The sequence below is a fragment of the Miscanthus floridulus genome, chromosome 13 (genome assembly GCF_019320115.1).
Source record: "Miscanthus floridulus cultivar M001 chromosome 13, ASM1932011v1, whole genome shotgun sequence".
NCBI lineage: Eukaryota > Viridiplantae > Streptophyta > Magnoliopsida > Poales > Poaceae > Miscanthus > Miscanthus floridulus.
In genome coordinates, this window is record NC_089592.1 from 7,928,461 (window position 1) to 7,946,639 (window position 18,179).

At 42.0% G+C, this 18,179-nt stretch overlaps 1 pseudogene; it reads left to right on the forward strand.

Annotated features, from left to right (window-relative positions):
• Window positions 1-728: 728 nt before the first annotated feature.
• On the forward strand, window positions 729-9,778 carry LOC136499375 (uncharacterized; annotated as a pseudogene).
• The last annotated feature ends 8,401 nt before the right edge of the window (window positions 9,779-18,179 follow it).

Sequence of the window (18,179 nt, forward strand, 5' to 3'; positions counted from 1 at the left end):
CGCACACGAACCATGAGTTCAGGCTGGTACCAAGCTTGGTACCAACATGCGACACGTTGTAGGCTGAGGGTACAATGGACAGAAGATGACTACGCCGACATCGAGTCCTCCGACGATGAAGACACGGCGTACGACCAATCTACTCGTGCAGGAAGGCAGGTGGAGGCAGGACCAATCTTGGACAGAGTGGTAAGTCAATTGTCTTATTTTTCTACGTTAAGTTGCATACCAATACATTAGGCGTTAGAGTTATCTATTTTAGTTAGTGCCACCTTCGAGCCATATCATCCTTATAATACGTTAGATTCTTGTACACAAGAAAACAAAACCTATTGCTATCTGTTCAGAAGTATTATTACTGAGAACTTTGTTTACAGGGCAATACACTATAATGCTCCGTTGAATGACATTGAGCGCTTTTGACCGAGAGTCAGGGACGACAACATGCGTAGCTTCCTAGACGTAAGACTCAAAATATTCTTTCAAACATGTTATTAATACGTTAGATTCTTTCAGTTAACATAATTTTTTACAACAGAGGCTGTCACATCAGCTATGCCGTGTGGCTGCTCGTTGTGGTTGCAGGACAGACATGACACAAGACGTGTACATTCCTTTCCCAGGCAGAGGAGGCTTAGGTTCCTCTAGCCAAGCAGCTACAGGGGACGGGGACGAGGACGAGGACGATGTGGACCAGAGGCATGAGGAGCTTGGCCCCTCTTAGCCCCATGACGCTCTCTCGACTCAGCCTACACAGCCTCCAGGCGCTAGGCGACACCGTCCACCTGACCCTTACACTCCAGGTACGAGCGCTCTCGATCACAAGGGTAAGGGCAAGAGTACGAGGCTGTGAGGTTTGTGGTAGATGTTAGTATGGACTATTATGGATTTTGTATTTACTTTCCTATAACTATTTGGGACTATAAGGACATTGTGGACTATTTGGACTGTGCAGGATATGTTATGGTGATTGTGATGTTCGTTGTGGTTGCATTGTGCTATTTGGATGATTAAATGTTTGGATTATATAATGATGTCTCTGTTTGTAACTGTGGATGCTCCTGAAACAAGGGAAACTCTTGCGATTTTTTATGAATCATTAATCATAATACACTTCTAAAAAGGCACAAATGTAGTACACTGCTAAAAAGGCACAAATGTAGTACACAGATCAAATGAGACACATCTGTTTGTGTTTCTTGTTTATCTACTGCCTATTGGATGGTTGGCTTGGGTTGCTGTTCTACAACGGCTTCTAAACCTGTGCAGTTTGAGGACTGATGTATGGACGCCGCTAGCAAAGTGACATAAATTTTGTGCATGCTTCGTTGAACATAACAAGTTTAAGCTGTTATACATGTCTAAAGATTACAAACATAGAAGACAACAAAGGGGAAAAATAAAAGCAAAGCGTGCAACAAATAAGTAGAGTGCTGCATCGCAACCAACAGTGTAACAATGGATTGAGGGCCTACAGAGTAACTTGTACACAATATTACTACTTAAGCTATATAGGATGTAAATTATGCAAAACCTTCAGCTTCTTTAACATTCCATCAATTCTTAGAGGAAACAAAATGTGGCGTTGTGTTGCATTACAGGATTGGCTTCTTATATGATTATTAACTTCATTTGGGTACGAAAATACAAATGAGCAACAATATTAAGCTATAACCATATGCCATAATTATGACCGTAATACAAATGCAGCACGTGATCACATTTCAATACGTCCGTAATATTAAGCTGAATATTATGACCACAAATAATGAAAACAACCCCATAATGAAAAGTCTAATACTATGCCACATTAAACAACATAATAATACTAGAAGTACATACCGACACTAGACATAGGGGGCAAATGCACTTTCAAATCCTTAGTCTGAAACATATTGAGTAAGCAACTCATCATCCGAGTACCAGTCCTCTATCAGAACCCTGTTGCTGTGGCTAGGCTCACCTGCATTGCTCTGACCTGCCTGTAACCTATAGTAAGCGGCCTCCGCTTCATCTGTGGCCTCAACGGCCTAAGTGAAGAACGCGTCGTCATCCTACTCCGCCTGCAAGCCTACCTCTGCTAGAGCGATGAGCTTGCTCAGTCTACCAGTGTCGTCCTCAGCCTCCTCCGCCTGTAAGCCCAACTCTGCTAGAGTGATGAGCTCGCTCAGTCTGCCAGTGTCATCCTTAGCCTCCTCCACCTACAAGCCCGCCTCTGCTAGAGCAATGAGCTCCCTCAGTCTGCCAGTGTCGTCCTCATCCTTGTCCCCCTCATCAGACAACATAATCGGTGATTGAACGGTGCGACCAGCTCGCGATCTGTGCTCATCTAACTTCTTTTCCTCATACCTTGCACGAGCCACCTCTACGGCATGTTCCTTGCTATATCCAATCCCTTCATGTATAAAATACAATCAGTTAGCGATGCGATTATATTACATTTAAAATCAGGCAACGAAAAAAGGCTTTCAACCACTCACTGGCACATAATGCAACAACATGCTCGTTCAAGACCTGTATTTGTACTCTTGACTCCTCCCTTGCCTCCTTCCTTGCCCTCTCCTCCTCTAATGTCATCCATCTCTCCAATCCCCATTTGTCAAGCCCAACATCGATCGGGTTACAAATACCGTATTGTCTAGCAAACTCACGCATCTTTTCGTTGTGATGTTTAACGAATAGGTTCATGTAGTCAGCTCCATATCCCCTCTTCCGTGCAATTACTTACCTCCCCTTTAGTTCATCGAAGAACTTAGCTTGACCATCATAACATTCCCACCTGCATTTTCTAGTGCTCTGTTTAAATGAAAAATTATATCATATATGTCTTAGCAAAAGAAACAAAATATGATTTCATGTTTACCACAAAAATAACCAACCTCATCATAGTCAACCATATGGCCACAATAATGTCCTATTCCCTGCTTCGAAGGAACTAGGCCATAGTTGGATTTAACACCACATTCGCACATGACAGGAGGTGCTTTGTAAATTACCCTTTCTTTCTTCTTTTCCTTAATCTTTCGCGGTTCTTCCGGCCATTGGTTCTTAGGACCATACAACCACTCCTTGAAATGACACTTCGCCATTGAAAACACCTAAATAAGGTGACATTAGTACACACACATATAGAGCTAAACATTTAAACGGATACACTTTCCACTTACTTCATGTTTGTTCGGACACACAAACTCCAGCGTATTCTCAGAGTTTATCACGGCTCGATCTCCGCATTCGCACAGAGGAGATTCCTCGAGTCGTCTAACTATGGCTAGGTGCTTCTCCTTAGCCTTCTTTGGCGGGGGGTTAGGGGGGGTGGAACCCACCGCTTGAAGTGCTCATGTGGATGTCTCCCTCTAAATCAATCGTCGGAAAGGAGATACCTAGGGTCAAACTTGTCTGCACCGTCAATCCACTAAAAGAAAAAGCACCTCTCATGGTCCTACACAACGAGATTCCAACAATATATTAGTAGCATACTTACACAAATAAAGAAAAAAGATAGTGGAAACAATTTCTTACATTAAAACGATTGCATGTGTAGAAGCAACGCGCCGCTGTGTCCGAATGTTTCGATTGAGACACGTGGGCCGGGAAAGCACAGTCACAGTTAGGGACAGGGAGGTCAGGAGGGACGGGGGCATCTTTGCTAGATGCGTCGGGGTATAATTCTCGAGGACAACCCCGTTTTTGCCAAAACTCCTCCTGATACATTTCTTGCATATAACAAAACGGATGTAATTTAACAAACAAAAATCAAAACATCACAAATTAATGTCAATGAGAATCATAACTATAATACAACCAATTTCGTTCTAAGAACCGAAAGCAATTAACATTAAACCCTAAACCTAGGGTTTCCCATTTGATGCACAACAATGAACCCATAACATAACTACATGCGCCGCGGTTACCTAGGTTTGCTTGCTTTTCCACTCCTTGGCATCATCTTATGGTTGTATAATACAAATATTGAGGGATAGAATGAAACCCTAAGTAATGACGATTCTTAGGTTGAAAAATCCGACTAATATATACCAAATCGATGCGAAACAAACTAGGAGGGGAGCGAGGAGACCTTGCTCTCGAAGATCTACAGATCAAATCAAAGTTTCCAAGGTCCAATATGCCGATTTGTGAGGTAGGGCAAAGTGGGGAGAGAAAAAAACCCGAAAGGGAGGAGAAAGAAGAGGAAGAAGGCTCGGGCAGGAAGGTTGGGGCCGGGGTTAAAACACAAGCTCGGCGCCAGTCACCATGGCACCGAGCTCGACGCCAAGATCTACGGCGCCGAGCTTGGCGCCAGGGTGATTGGCGGCGAGCTTCCTACCATGTCACCGCCACATTTGCTTCGAGCCCAAGAGCTCGGGGCGCCGAGACGTGTAAGCTCGGCGCCAGCAATGATGGCGCCGAGCTAAGGGTCCAAATTTTGAAATCTTTCCTCTAGGGGCATATTTGTGAAAAAATTTCAAAAAAGGGCTAAAAAATAAAAAATTCAGGCCAATCCACAATCCTAACACGGGATCAAAGGAAAGCCCGTTTCTTTCCCCACTGGAACTGGCCCGAGATCCACGACCATGGAGCTTCGCCCTTGCTGTAGCATCCTCGTCGACCTGCTTCCACGAGAGGACTCGGCCCACTGTGACTGCAACATAGAAAGTTTTGGCCAGGGCAGAGGGGGAGGACGAGCGGGAGGGGCGGGAGCAAAGCAATCTGGCGGCGGTGGTGAGGAAAAGAAATGGGAGAGGGAGAAGAACGGCGCGGAGGCTGGCTCCCTTTCAACGGAAACAGGTAGGGGAGGCACGACTCCGAACGTGTTCAATTTAATCAATTTAATCGGCACCCTGTTCGAACTCATGAACGTAGCGCAATGGTAACAAAGGAACTTGCTATGATGGAGGTCTCAGGTTCGATCCTATGGTGGGACAATTTTTTGCTCATTTTTTCTTATTACAGATGTGTCTTCGTCCTTTTTCTTTTTGCGCGCCCTTTTTCGTAAGGCCTGACTGGCAACCGTCGACATTTTTTTGCCAAGTCCCCGCATCCACCGCCGAGGGCGATTCTTGGATTCCACCGCTGCCCGCCGTTCACCGCCCTCGTCACCGCATCCCACCACCGCCATCACCATTCTAGGGTTTGAAGCCGCCGTCACATCTGCGTGCCACCATCTGCCCGCCTCCGTCTCCAACGCCATCCACCACCATCCTCTAGCCTCAGTCTCCGGCGCCGTCTACCGAGGAGGTTAGATTTGGCGAGGAGGCGACCTGACCCAGAGGCGACCTGACTTGGCGAGGAGGCGAACTGACCCGACCGGTGGAGGTCCAGCGTCCCCTCCTCAAGCCCTCCCGACCACGACCTCTTCGCCTGCTGGGATGCCACCGTTGGGTGCCCCGCCACCGCTCAAGGCTCGCCGCTACGGGGCTAGGGTTGCCACTGCTAGGCACCAACGCCAGCGCCACTGTCGCCGCCACTACTGCAAGCTCGACACCGTAGGTACCTGACTTCTTTCCCTCTTTTCTTTGTTCTGTCAATATGGATTATCATCTGGTTTGTTGTTCAAATAAGCCGTCAGCTGCGATACGAACAATAGTGACGATCTGCTGTTAGCCTGAAGTATTTTAGGTTGCTCACTCTAGTTTTTAACTGCCTGAAACCACAATACTGATAATCATAGTAGGATGGAAATTATTTCACTAGTAGTTTACTGAAAATGAAGGAGGAATTATTTTTTTGTGGTCTGTGAAAGAGCTGTATGTCTCTTATGGTTTCTTTACATAATGAAATAGCTTTCTCCTATGCGACAATTAAATCATGCTGCTGGAGCCAGGAAACATGTCTTGCCTGTAAATGAATTTAGATAAAAAAAGCTTTGTACTGAGGTTGGTTACGTTAAGGCCAATGCTTTGTGAGCTTTATGTTTAGAATGCACATCACAATACTACAAGTAGCAGTTCAGCACTGAACTGAAACTAATACATGAGTAGTTGCAGCGACAGTACTACATGCATTCTACTGCTGCTACCCCTATCACATTCTATATGCTTTTTTTAGTATGAGAACACAACTGAGAGCAATTAATAATTAATAGCTATATTTAGCTTTAGGAAACATCCTATTCATGAGTTAGCTATTGGTGATCTGAAGCAGCTAGATTTTCATACCATAGAAGTGATGATTTATCTCAAGTTGTAACAATCAAGTAGCTATATTTTTCAGTGATTTAATAGATTCTTACAAGCTGTAACAATTAAGTAGATAACAAAGTAGCTATATTTATTTAGTGATTTATTATATTTCCAGCTGCAATCATATAAATTAAGCTTATTGAAAAGCTGCTATATATATCTGCTCTACTAAAATACTATATGTTGTCTGCATATATATCTTGAGATTCCACTAATAATAGTAAAATTATTATATGTTGGCAGCTAACTTGTACTACTTGCTGAACACTTGTTCTAGACTGAATAATTTGGCATAGTTGTGATTCTTTTGGACAATAATATAATATTATGACCCTTGTGATCTATCTTATGCTTATATTGTCATTAGAAACACTGCTTATAATACATTTATCTATTATGTCCATCCTTGTGCTCTAAAAGGTTACAGCCATGTGCTTGGATATCTAAACCGACGACAACTAAGGTGATATTGTCTGTGCTCTATTTTTGTAGCTTCTACGTAAATTCTTATATATATAGCTGTAGTTGTGCTTTCAAAGGCATCACAATATTTTGAGTAATCCTATAGACAGTTTGGCTTTGCTATTAGATATACCCTATAATGAAATCTAAGATGAACTTATCAAATTAAGTTCAGTTTCCTCTTATCGAAATGTTTCTGCTTTATTTGGACAGTAAAGTAGCTGAACTAATAACTTAGGTGGGGCAATGGATGAACTATTAAGTACGTACTAACTAAAATTATATAATTTTTTTGTCAATTTTTGTCGCATGTCTGCTTATATTGGTCAGACTAGGAAAATTCTATTCTAGTTCTAGGCACAAACTGTCTATTTAGATAATAGACACAGAGATATCTGGACAAGTTATATTCTTTTACCAAGTACTATTACTGTTGTACTACTAAGTTACTTCTTTTGCTTGCTATTTCTAGGAATCTGACAAAGAACTAAGGTTGGTCATTGGTGTTAGTTGTGACTTGTGAGTGCTAGCTGTTGACTACGTACAGATCTCTATCAGAATGGTAATCTTTAGCTTTGTGATATACTAACACTACTTACTGTTAGATGGCAGAGCTCTATCATGGTCACTAAGAACCTTACTCAAATTTGTTTTATAGGAATCTGATAACGAATGTGCATCATCAACTGCCGACGAAACAACTAATAGTGCAGAGGAGGAACACAGTGATACAAATGCAGAGGAGGAAGAGAGAGATGCTAATGTAGAGGACCAACATAGAGATGCTACTGTAGAGGAGGAAGAGAGAGATGTTAATGCAGTGGTGCAGCCATCTGAACCTCCGTGTCGACCCTAGAGAAAGAGGACAGTCACAAAGTGGCCAGAGGACAAGATAGTTGTCATGGAGCTCACTCTGGCTAGGATGCCCAAAGAGAAGAGGGTGCCGATAAGAATGAGGAGGCTTGCTGGTCTAATTGCTAGACAAAGGATATCCTTGGTCATGCCTTCATTCAATGACCTAAGTGGAGATGACAAGCGGCAATTATTTGATGAGTGTGTCTAGCCTAGATTGGAGTTTCTAGATGCATTGAAGGCTATGGCGTTTAAGAAGATGATGTAGATGGTAGCCAAAAGTGAGAGAACCCACAAAAACAAGCTAGTACACTGTTACATCAGCAAAGGGTTGGATGCCACGGTGAAGCACCCATACATTTCACCTCAAGATTGGGCAGATTTTGTGACACTGAAGGAGAGCAAAGAAGCAAAGGCAACAAGTGAGAGATACAAGAAGAAGAAGCTTTGGGAGAGGAACGTGCATGACCACTGCCTGGGGACAACAAGGTATGCTGGGAAAGCAGAAAAGTGGGAGCAGGAGGACAGGGACTTAGCCACTGAAGGCATCAGTAATCCTTGGGACAAATTTCCTACTGGTCGCCCTAGGAATTGGCTGCATGCACAGAGTAAATTGGTTAAGTTAGGCGGTAGTGCTGACATTCGTTGGTTGAAAGATCATCAAGGCTTACTTTGGTTAGGGAAACAGATGTGCTCGCAGAGGTCTTGGGCCGCCCAGAACAGACATGGTGCGTGCATGGTGTGTCTAGTTACAGTGGTTGGAAGTATTGGCCGGAGTGCTCTAGCATGTACAGAAAGAGGAAGCTATCAAATGTGGATGTGGAAGCCATTAAAGAAGAAGTTAGAAGCCATGTGACACAAGAAGTTACCAAGAAGGTCACTCAAGATATCATGGCCATGCTACGTGAACAAGGAGTACATTTTAGGTTGCCCTCCAACACCCCTACCTCTGTAGGTGGTCGAAAGAGTAGCTGTGCCTAAGCCTCAGATGCAGTCTATAATGTACAGTTGGACAGACTTGGTGTAATTCCAGATCCAGATTCTGTGGACCTTCTTACAGAGCCAACAGCGTGTACACTTGTAATCAACCCTGGAGGTTATCAGATGGCGGCAGTAAGGGGTCGGGTGTTCCCACAGCAAACTGAGCTATATTCAATTCTAGTAGAGGATGGATATGTCGTTGTACATGTTGATTTTGTATATCCGAAACATGAGGGCTTTGTGCTGACACCGCCCCCAAGTGATGAGATAACAACTCTTGGAGAGGCTCTACTCAAGAGGATCCAGTGGAGGAGGGATTGCATTGTGGTATCACCGAAGGTGCTCTCTTCTCCAAGATCATCAAGACCTCCACTACCTAGGTCAGCCAAAAGCAATCTAAATGACCTTGTGGTACCCAATGTTTCATCCTCACAAGATGAGAAAGTGAAGAGTGCCTCTACTATAGAAAAGAGTGCTTCCAAGGAGCCTGTGGAAGCCAAGAAGCCAACTAAGTCCACACATGCTCTAGCTGAACCTTCACTAGCCCATAGAGCAGCCAAGAGTGACAGCAAAATGGACCGTAGGTGGGTGTCAAGCAGCAGGAGGAGGAGGAACCCACCAAATCGTCTAAGAGTGCCCCTGTGGCTTCTGTATGTGTACAGGCCAACGTCAAGTTCAAATTTGGACAGCCAATGCTATCAGCAATAGAAGTTGAGAAGGCAAGACCTGGGTGCCGTGCTCTTCATGCCCACTACATGAAAGCATGTGCAGAGAATAGAAAGGCCGATATAGTTACTATGATCAAGCGGTGGCGTGAATCAGAAACTGAGGCTTTCATTGTGGGATTAGAAGATTTGTTTGACCTCTTCACACTTGATGCATTGCATATATCCATTCTTCATTGCTTGACACTGTAAGTACAATTTCTTCTATTTTAGACTCGTTCATTTTTAGCTAGGGATGCTCTTCATATATTTGCTTGCTAAATTGCTTTTGTATGCTTCTTTATTCCTAGATGCCTTATTGTAGAAGCTAGGGGCAATTCTGTGCCGGTTGGCCTTCTTGATCCAGGACCATTGTCAATAAGCTCCATGACCAGTGATAGAGGTTATAGCGTGGGGTATCTGGAAAAAGGCCTAAGGAAACATGCCAAGAAAGACTATGTGATGTTTGCGCATAATTGTGGTGGGCACTGGATTGCTGTCATCATCATCCCCAAGTGGCAGAAGGTGCTGTACCTCGACTCCAAAAGAGGCAGGAAGACATATTTGAGTGGGTTGAAATCTGTGATAGATGAGTGAGTATTTTCTAATCTACTATGGACCCATGTATTTCTTTCTTAATTATGTTATTGAAAGTCAAAAAAATGTGACAACAACTCATGCATGTGCAGGGCTTTTGGCAATTCCCAACCCAAGGCGAAGAACAAGCCAAGAAATGTGAAGTTGACCCATGCCACCAAAATTGCAGTAAGTAGTGCTTCACTTCCAAATGTGAAGTAGTGTTTCAATTCCATTATTAACCATGTGTTTGATATGTTCGCAGTGCCAGCAGCAACCTCTGGACAACACATGTGGGTTCTATGTGGCCCACAACTGGATGCTTGCGATGGGATAGACCAACTTGGATATCCTGAGGTACGGCAGATCTATTTACTTATTAGGTGTTCTTCAAAGTTGAATGGGATACACTAGGATCCTCCAAAGCTGAAAACCTCAAGGCTCAGCATCCCTGTCTTGTGGCTAGGTCCTATGCCGGATCTGGATGGTAAACTTTGCATTTGTCTAGGAGAAAGTGTAGCCACCTTATGCTATTGTGTAACCACTGCCAATAACCCAGCTAGCTAGGTTGTGTATGTGTGTTTATAGCTAAATAGGTAACATGCATCTAAATAGGTAAATAGAAAGTAACACATAGGAAATATTTGAGAAGAACCTGCCTAAGGCTACTGAACAACTTTCATGAGCCTACTGAAACAAGGAGACTGAACTAGTGACTCATATAGAATTTGTGAATTCTACATTTTTCACAACCACAACAGAGGTGCAAAATGTTAGTTTTAGTCAATCTTCTCTACTTACTGCTTGAAAATCAGTGTTGTTTGTGTCATCAAGAGCTCATATGAGCTTTTACATGTGCCTTCTCTACTTACTGCTTCAATTCATATGAGCTTTTACTGGTTCCTTTGAATGTTGAATTCATATGAGCTTTACATGTGGCTTCTCTACTCACTGCTTGAAAATCAGTGATTTTTGCTGCTGATGTTTACTACTGCTGCTGCTGCTGCTGCTGTTAGTTAGTGATTTGTTGTTGCTGGAATACAGCCTTCTGCACAGTTGTGCTGCTGCTGTCATCTCTGTATATATATTAGTCTGAACTTAGTTTGTGTGCTAGCTAGAATAGCCTTTTTCATAGTAGTTAGATGTATCATTCTGAGAGTTGTTTCAAATGCAATGCAAGTAAACTTTATATGTGCAGCTTCATCTTATGGCTACTGCTGTTTTACAGGAATTTGAAGTGCTGACCACTCCAATCAACTTGGAGGACATTAGAGAGAAGATCGCCATGTTCATTGTGTCGCAGATCATAGACAAAAAAAGGCAAGTTTTATTGTGCAAATAAACAATATGATGAATAGGATTAGAGTTTGGAGTTGTGTGTGAGTTTGGAGCTACATGTGAATCTGCGATATGTGGCATTTGTGAGATGAACAAAGCAGTGTACTACTGATCTTATTAAGTGAAGAGGTGTGATATGTGTATATATATGTCATTTGTGTGAGATCTGCTGATCTGATGTGTATATATTGTGAGATCTGTGTATATATATCTATGAGATTTGTGTATGTATAGCTAGCTCTATGTCTGTGCTATGGGCTACAGACTGGTGTAGGCTACAGACGCGTCTGTACTAAGGAAAACACTATAGACACGTGTAGACTAGCAGCGTCTGTAAGTACACATCTACTACAGACGCGTGCTAAGAATAAGCATCTGTAATATTTTCCTTGCTACAGACAGACCTTAGAAACAACCGTCTCTAGTATAATTATTACTACATACACATGCTAAGGACACTATTGACAGTCGCTACAGCAAAAATAAACCATCAATTTAGCTTGCATTTATCCTTAAAATCAATCACCAACATAGGAAATAGAGGTTTAAACTAACGAATTCTATAAGTCTTGGTGAATATTTACATGCAGGCTTATTTATAAAGAAAACGGACCAAAGTTGGCCATAATACGTCAGAAAATCATGATGATCCGCAAAGGAACCGACTCCACTGGCCTCACATCCACCGTTGGAGACTTACTGCCAAAGATCAACGGCAGAGGAGACCAGAGGGGGTTGGCTGACCCCCTTAGGTTGGCCGACCTGTGGCCCCCTCCTATCAGGCTCCCCTTCAACGTGGACTCTCCATCGACCTTGAGGATCAATCTCCACCGTGCTTCGAAGTCAGTTTGGATTGGAGAGTCGAGATGGAGCCGTGCCATGGATTTATGGGCCCACAGGGTGTTGGGTGACCCCTATAAAAGGACCCCTAGACCCCCTCCAGAAGGCATCACAATTGAAGAGAAGAATAGTCAGCTAGATTAGGATCTATTCTTTGTACATAGAAAATAGTGAGTTAGAGAGTAAGGGAAGAGTTGAAGGAAGTACCAGGCTTGTCGATGCTATCTCTACAACTTGTACCTTGGCGGATTCAGGGTCTATTCGAGCCTGCGTTCGAGATAACTCTGGTAATTAATTTTTGATTTAAAGTAGTTTTGTTCTTTCGTGTTCATTAGGATCACGACTCGTTTGAGTGCTTTAATCCTTGTTAAGCTCCTAGGTTAAAGTAGTAATCATTAGTGTAAGCTTGGTGCTTAGACTCTTGGTTACTTGTGGATGCCTCCTGCATTCCGGAACGTGTGGTAGACCGCGTGAGTGACAATTATGTTGGTCCTTTATAACCCACCTCCCACCTGTAGGACTAGCAGGACCTGGTTGCGACAGAAGAGGTATATTTAGCTATGCTCTTCGTTAGTAATGTCCCCAGGTGAACACTATAATACAACGCTAACTTAAGTTAGAAGTTAAAAGCCATAGAAGTCCTCTCTACACTCCTATTTATCCTTAACCTTGTTGCTATCCCTGGTTAAGTTGGTTTGCAGCTAATCTCATATGTTTCCCTGTGGATACGATAACTCATAATACTCATTCGAAAATCTACTACAATATCCATGCACTTGCGGATTTTTCTGCGTGCCACCATAGGTGTCAACAAGCTTTTCTAGCGTCGTTGCCGAGGAAACGGTTGCTGTGTTAACGTCGAACCTAGCTTAACCTTGTATCTTTTGTTTTATTTCTTTTTAATATGGACACCATGCCTATTTATAAATATGCTGCACCTACGAGCGCATGCCTAGAACCACCAAAATCTTCAAAGCCTATTCTAACACCTGGCTATGAGCTGCGCCCATGTTTAATAAAAATGATTCAGGAACAATCATTCTCGGGAGAAGGCGATGCGAACACATACTTTCACCTACGAGAGTTTGAACAGACATGTGCATGCTTGCATATTGCTGGCATGTCAGACGAAACTCTAAGATGGAAGCTATTTCCTTTCTCTTTGATGGGAATAGCTAAACATTGGTATGATCAAACCATAGGAAGTTTGCAAGGAGATTGGGAAACTTTATGTTTTAGATTTTTCTTATCTTTCTTTCCCATCTCTAGAGTGGTCAGCCTTCAATTAGAGGTTCTATATTTTAAACAAAAAGAAAAAGAATCTCTTGGCACGTCATGGGCTTGTTTTAATAGCCTCATCATCACTGGCCCTGACCTTGCTATTCAAGACCATATTCTTCAATATTTTTACATGGGTCTTAGTAAGGAAACCGTGCAGTTTCTTGACATAGCTTCAGGAGGTTTGTTTTTGCATGTCTCTACTAGTAATGGGAGGAATATTATTGACAAAATCCTAGAGAACACCCCCTACACTGGTATACACGAGGAATTCCCTGAAGAAGTGGAAGAGAAGATACTCAAGGAGGAACCTCAGATAGTTGAGCCTGAACCCGAGCCTATACAAAGTCCAATACAAACCTCAGCTATCCCATCTCCCAAAGCATCGAAGGAGGAAGAAATTCCACTTTTGGATTTCATGCTGGAAATCGAGGATGACCTTTTTAATGCTGATTTTGGGAACACCTTAAACTTCTAGCTGCATAAGAGACCTTCAAGGGAACATAATTCAAATCTTCTCAAGGAAGAATCTCTTAGAAAGCCTCCCAAATCAAATTCCTATGAGGAACATTAGGAAAAGTCCAAGGATGGAGTGTCAAGTGAGCCCATAGAAGGAGAACCAAGTTATTTAAAAACCATTCCTATACTCTCCCCTTCTATGCCCACAACCGATATATGTTTTGAACCCATCTCTAAACCCATCCTTGACCCTGATGATCCCTCTAAAGCCCTTCCTCCTGAGTCTTATGATGATCCTATCATAGACTTTGGGAATCCACTAAAACAACCAAGGCATGGGAATAACGAAGGCCACAAATCTGACCAAGAAGAGCACCGACAACAACTAGAGTACATCAAGAATTCATGTGCCATTGCAAGTAAAAAATGGTTGGACGAAGTCGGAGCTTCAAGGAAAGAAACCAAACCTATTCTTTATCCAAAGGATGAGCTTAAGTCAATCTCTTTAATAAACATGACTCGTCCAATTTTGGAGGAGGCCTTGGACAAGATCAACCCGAGAGTCACCAATCCAAGGGAAATTTTGGACATTCATGAGAAATCAATCTTGCAGCTTGAAAAGGAAGACGGCATCAACGAGCATGGAAGCTACTTCATGACCACCTCATCAAATCCATGCTCACAGGAGAAATCTCCTAAATTGATTTGTTTCTCTAACATCACCACACACAAGATCTTCAACCCCCTCATACTTCTTGTCCATAAAAACTTTGAAAGAATGGTTGTAGATGCTTTTGTTTATCATAAATATTGCAAGTCTCATAGTGTTTTGGCATGAATCTTGAGACAGGTTCATGAAGATTGGTGTTGGAGGTGAAACCACTTCACCAACATGAGACGCAATTTGAAGGTTTCTCAAGGATGAGCTTCTGTCCTAAAACAAGCACTTCCGGGAGATAACCTGAGCTTTTACCTTTTGTTATAATATATATTTTTTTGTAAAAAATTGATGCCTTTGTGGAATGAGCTTAGAGATATAATTGTGAAATTATTCCTTCAGGTATTTTTGTCACTAACCATTTCAGGTTTGAAGCAAAAAGAATGAAGGATGAAAATACAAGGTACACCCAACCAATCATCATGCAACATTGGATCACATTCATGAGAGAATATCATCCAAACTTGATTTTGCGTGCTGCAAAATTCAAGTGTGGGGGATGAACTTTTCTAAAAAAATCTCAAGCCATGTTGCTAAATTATCTTGGTTGTCTCTATCTTTAGACTATGCTCAACTTGCTAACTTATAATCATGCAAATAAAAACATAATAACTAAAATAATCATGCTCCTTTGATTCACCAAACATGTTTTTGTTTCTTTTTGAATGAATCTCTTTATTCTCTCATGCTTCCTTTTCTACACTAGCATGATTTGGTTTGGAAGTATTGACTATTGAATCAAAACATACTTGTATAGAATTTGGTTGTACATATGGACTAACCCCTACAGGAAAACTTTCAAATTTTGTTGGGAAAGTCATGAGATCATTCATGGAAACAAATCAAGGTTTGAGGTATTGTTCAAAACAATTTTATACATCTTTGCCTTAACTTTGTTTAAAGCTTTGATGTTTTGGTGAACAATGAAGGCACATCATTTAAAACATGGATAAATGTTCTATGCTAATTAAAATGTTAAAACCAACTTTTCTGTAGCATAGAAGATGACCTTTAGCTCTATGACAACATGACCCTTTCCTCAAAATCCATGTGCATCCCATCGGGTATAGGTTGTCCACTAATCCTTTGCAGGAGCGAAACAATGAGTAGAGCGGAAGGTCCAAACAAAATATCAAGATCCACAAAAGAAAGAGCAAAAAGATGGCATGATAAAAAGGATGAGAAAGGAGTGCAATCTAGGAGATAAGAAGCTCATGAACAACTCAAGATGCGAGGCTAGCCGAGCAAGGAAAACTTCAAGCAAAAGGGAAGGACCACCACAAGTCATCTACCCTTCATCACATGGTGCTATCACGCTGCAATGACAAAGGTAACATCTTAAGGTAAATGGTCATTGTTAAAAAAGTTTTTCCTCAATTCTGGTATGCACATAAATGAAGAATCAAACATGTTTGAGTTACAACTTTACTTGATCCAACCCGACTAACTCAACATGTCTTGTTCTTTAAGTTTGTTCATAACACCACTTTATTGATTTCATAGTCTTAACCAAATGAACTAAAATGTTGCATATCTTATCTCTAGAAGATGATAGTCATAATCATGTAATACATTATGTAAAGTTGGACAATCCTTCCATAGGTTAAGCAACTCAACCCTTTTTTGCCAGATTTATTCAAATGATACATTCATGCTCATCCTTCTGATCTTATCACCCATGTTATAAGATTGAACAAGGCACATAACATCAACTTTATCATGTTCAATGTACCTAAGGCTAGAGAAAAATGAATAAAGTTTTGGTTCTATTGGTGTTTTTCCACCAACAGAGCGCATGCACTTTATCTCTACCTTGTCTTTGTGACTAGGACACACTTCGAACAAAGTGTGTGGGGGGGGGGGGATTGATCGACCTAAATGTGAAAGTTCTACAACAAGTAATGCTTCACTTTGAAAACACTGGTTTGACAGTTCCTCTAATTTTCTTGGTACATGTATGATATTTTAACATGCTTTTTTGCAATCTAAAATGAACCAAGACCACACTTCAATTAAAATTTTGAAAAGTAACGTGTTTATAACATCTTTGAGATAGAAGCTTTCATAAAGTTTGTTCCATATGCATATACTTATGCTTGTGGGAAAATATCTTTATAGGACAATCATATTGACTAAGTTGTTGTGGAGTGTGATATAGTTCTGGCTTAGACATCCTACCTTTTCTATTCAAGGTGCTTGGAGATTTTGTTTTTGATAAAATATTATAAAACCATAGTATCACATACTCCTCAATGGTGAGAAATTCCTACCAAAGCCAAATCATGTTCTTACATGTTTTTAAACCTTCTACATATGCTACTTGTAATTGTGTTGAGTTTGGTCAAACCTTGTGACCCTTGTTGAGAAATTTATCATGCTCCCAAGATCCAGATCACGTACACGCCACATATATGCACTACTCCTACACTAGGAGTAGGTGCAAAAACATGCTTTCCATTTAGATCCACTCAAAAATGTTCTACTCTTACACTGGGAGTAGACAAAAACATGTTTGTTAGGTTCCACTTTAAATACTCCATGCTTTAAAAGATAGTTATCTCTCTCTAAATATATGGTTTAGTAGAAGAGTCATGGGCTATGCAAAAGTATGAAAAAGAAGAAAAATATATGGACACATGAAGGTCGAAATAAAGAAAAGAAGAAAAATATATGAGCATGAAAGGATCAAGATGCCCAAGAGGGGGGGGGGAATTGGCCTAATTCTAAAATTCTTTGCAATAATTAAACTCTACACTTAGCCCACTTCACCCCTTGTGCCTAGAATGTATTCCTATTGTTCTACCGCATAAAACTTTTGCACCCTATGTTCCAATCCTACTCTAGCATGGCAATTCTAAGAATGTAAAGACAAGAAATGAATTGATGAAATGTAAATGCTTAAAGTAAAGAGAGGAGAAGGAATGCGGCGATGTTTTGCCGAGGTATCGGAGAGTCGCCACTCCCCACTAGTCCTCGTTGGAGCACCCGCGCAAGGGTGTAGCTCCCCCTTGATCCACGTAAGGATCAAGTGCTCTCTATGGGCTGATTCTTCGACACTCCATCACGGTGAATTGCCCACAACCGCTCACAACTTGAGTTGGGTCATCCACAAGCTCCACCGGATGATCACCAAACTCCCGATCACCACCAAGCCGTCTAGGTGATGGCAATCACCAAGAGTAACAAGTACAAACTCTCACTTGACCACGACAAGCCTAATGAGAAGGGTGGATGCACACTTGCAACTCTCCTTGCACTAATGAGGCCTTAATCTTGGATTCTCAAATCTCAATCACCTCACTAGGCTCTTGCTCTCCTTTGCACTCTCAAGGGTGTTCCTCAGCTGAACAAATGGGCAAGAGACCTCCTTTGGATGAGTGGAGTAAGTATTTATACCCCCTCATTCAAAACATAACATATGGGGGCTGAGTCATCACTCTGCGGGGTGACCGAATGCTTCGGTTAGGATGATCGGACGCATCTGTCAGTTATCCCTGCCGCTGTGTCAGAAAGAGCCATTAAGTTCTGACCGGACTCTAACCTACGTCCGGTCATGAAAAACACTCTCTGGAACCTTACTGATGTTGACCAGATGCTGGCACCTAGAGTCCGATCACTTCACCATTCAACATCCGGTCAGTTACAGGATCCTGACCAGCGTCCGGTCAGCACTGACTGGATGCGTCCGATCAGGAATCTCCCTCTTTGGAACCTCTTTGGAGTTGACCAAACATAGGCACCCAGCGTTTGGTCACTTTTCACTCAGCGTCCGATCACAACCAGACAGCT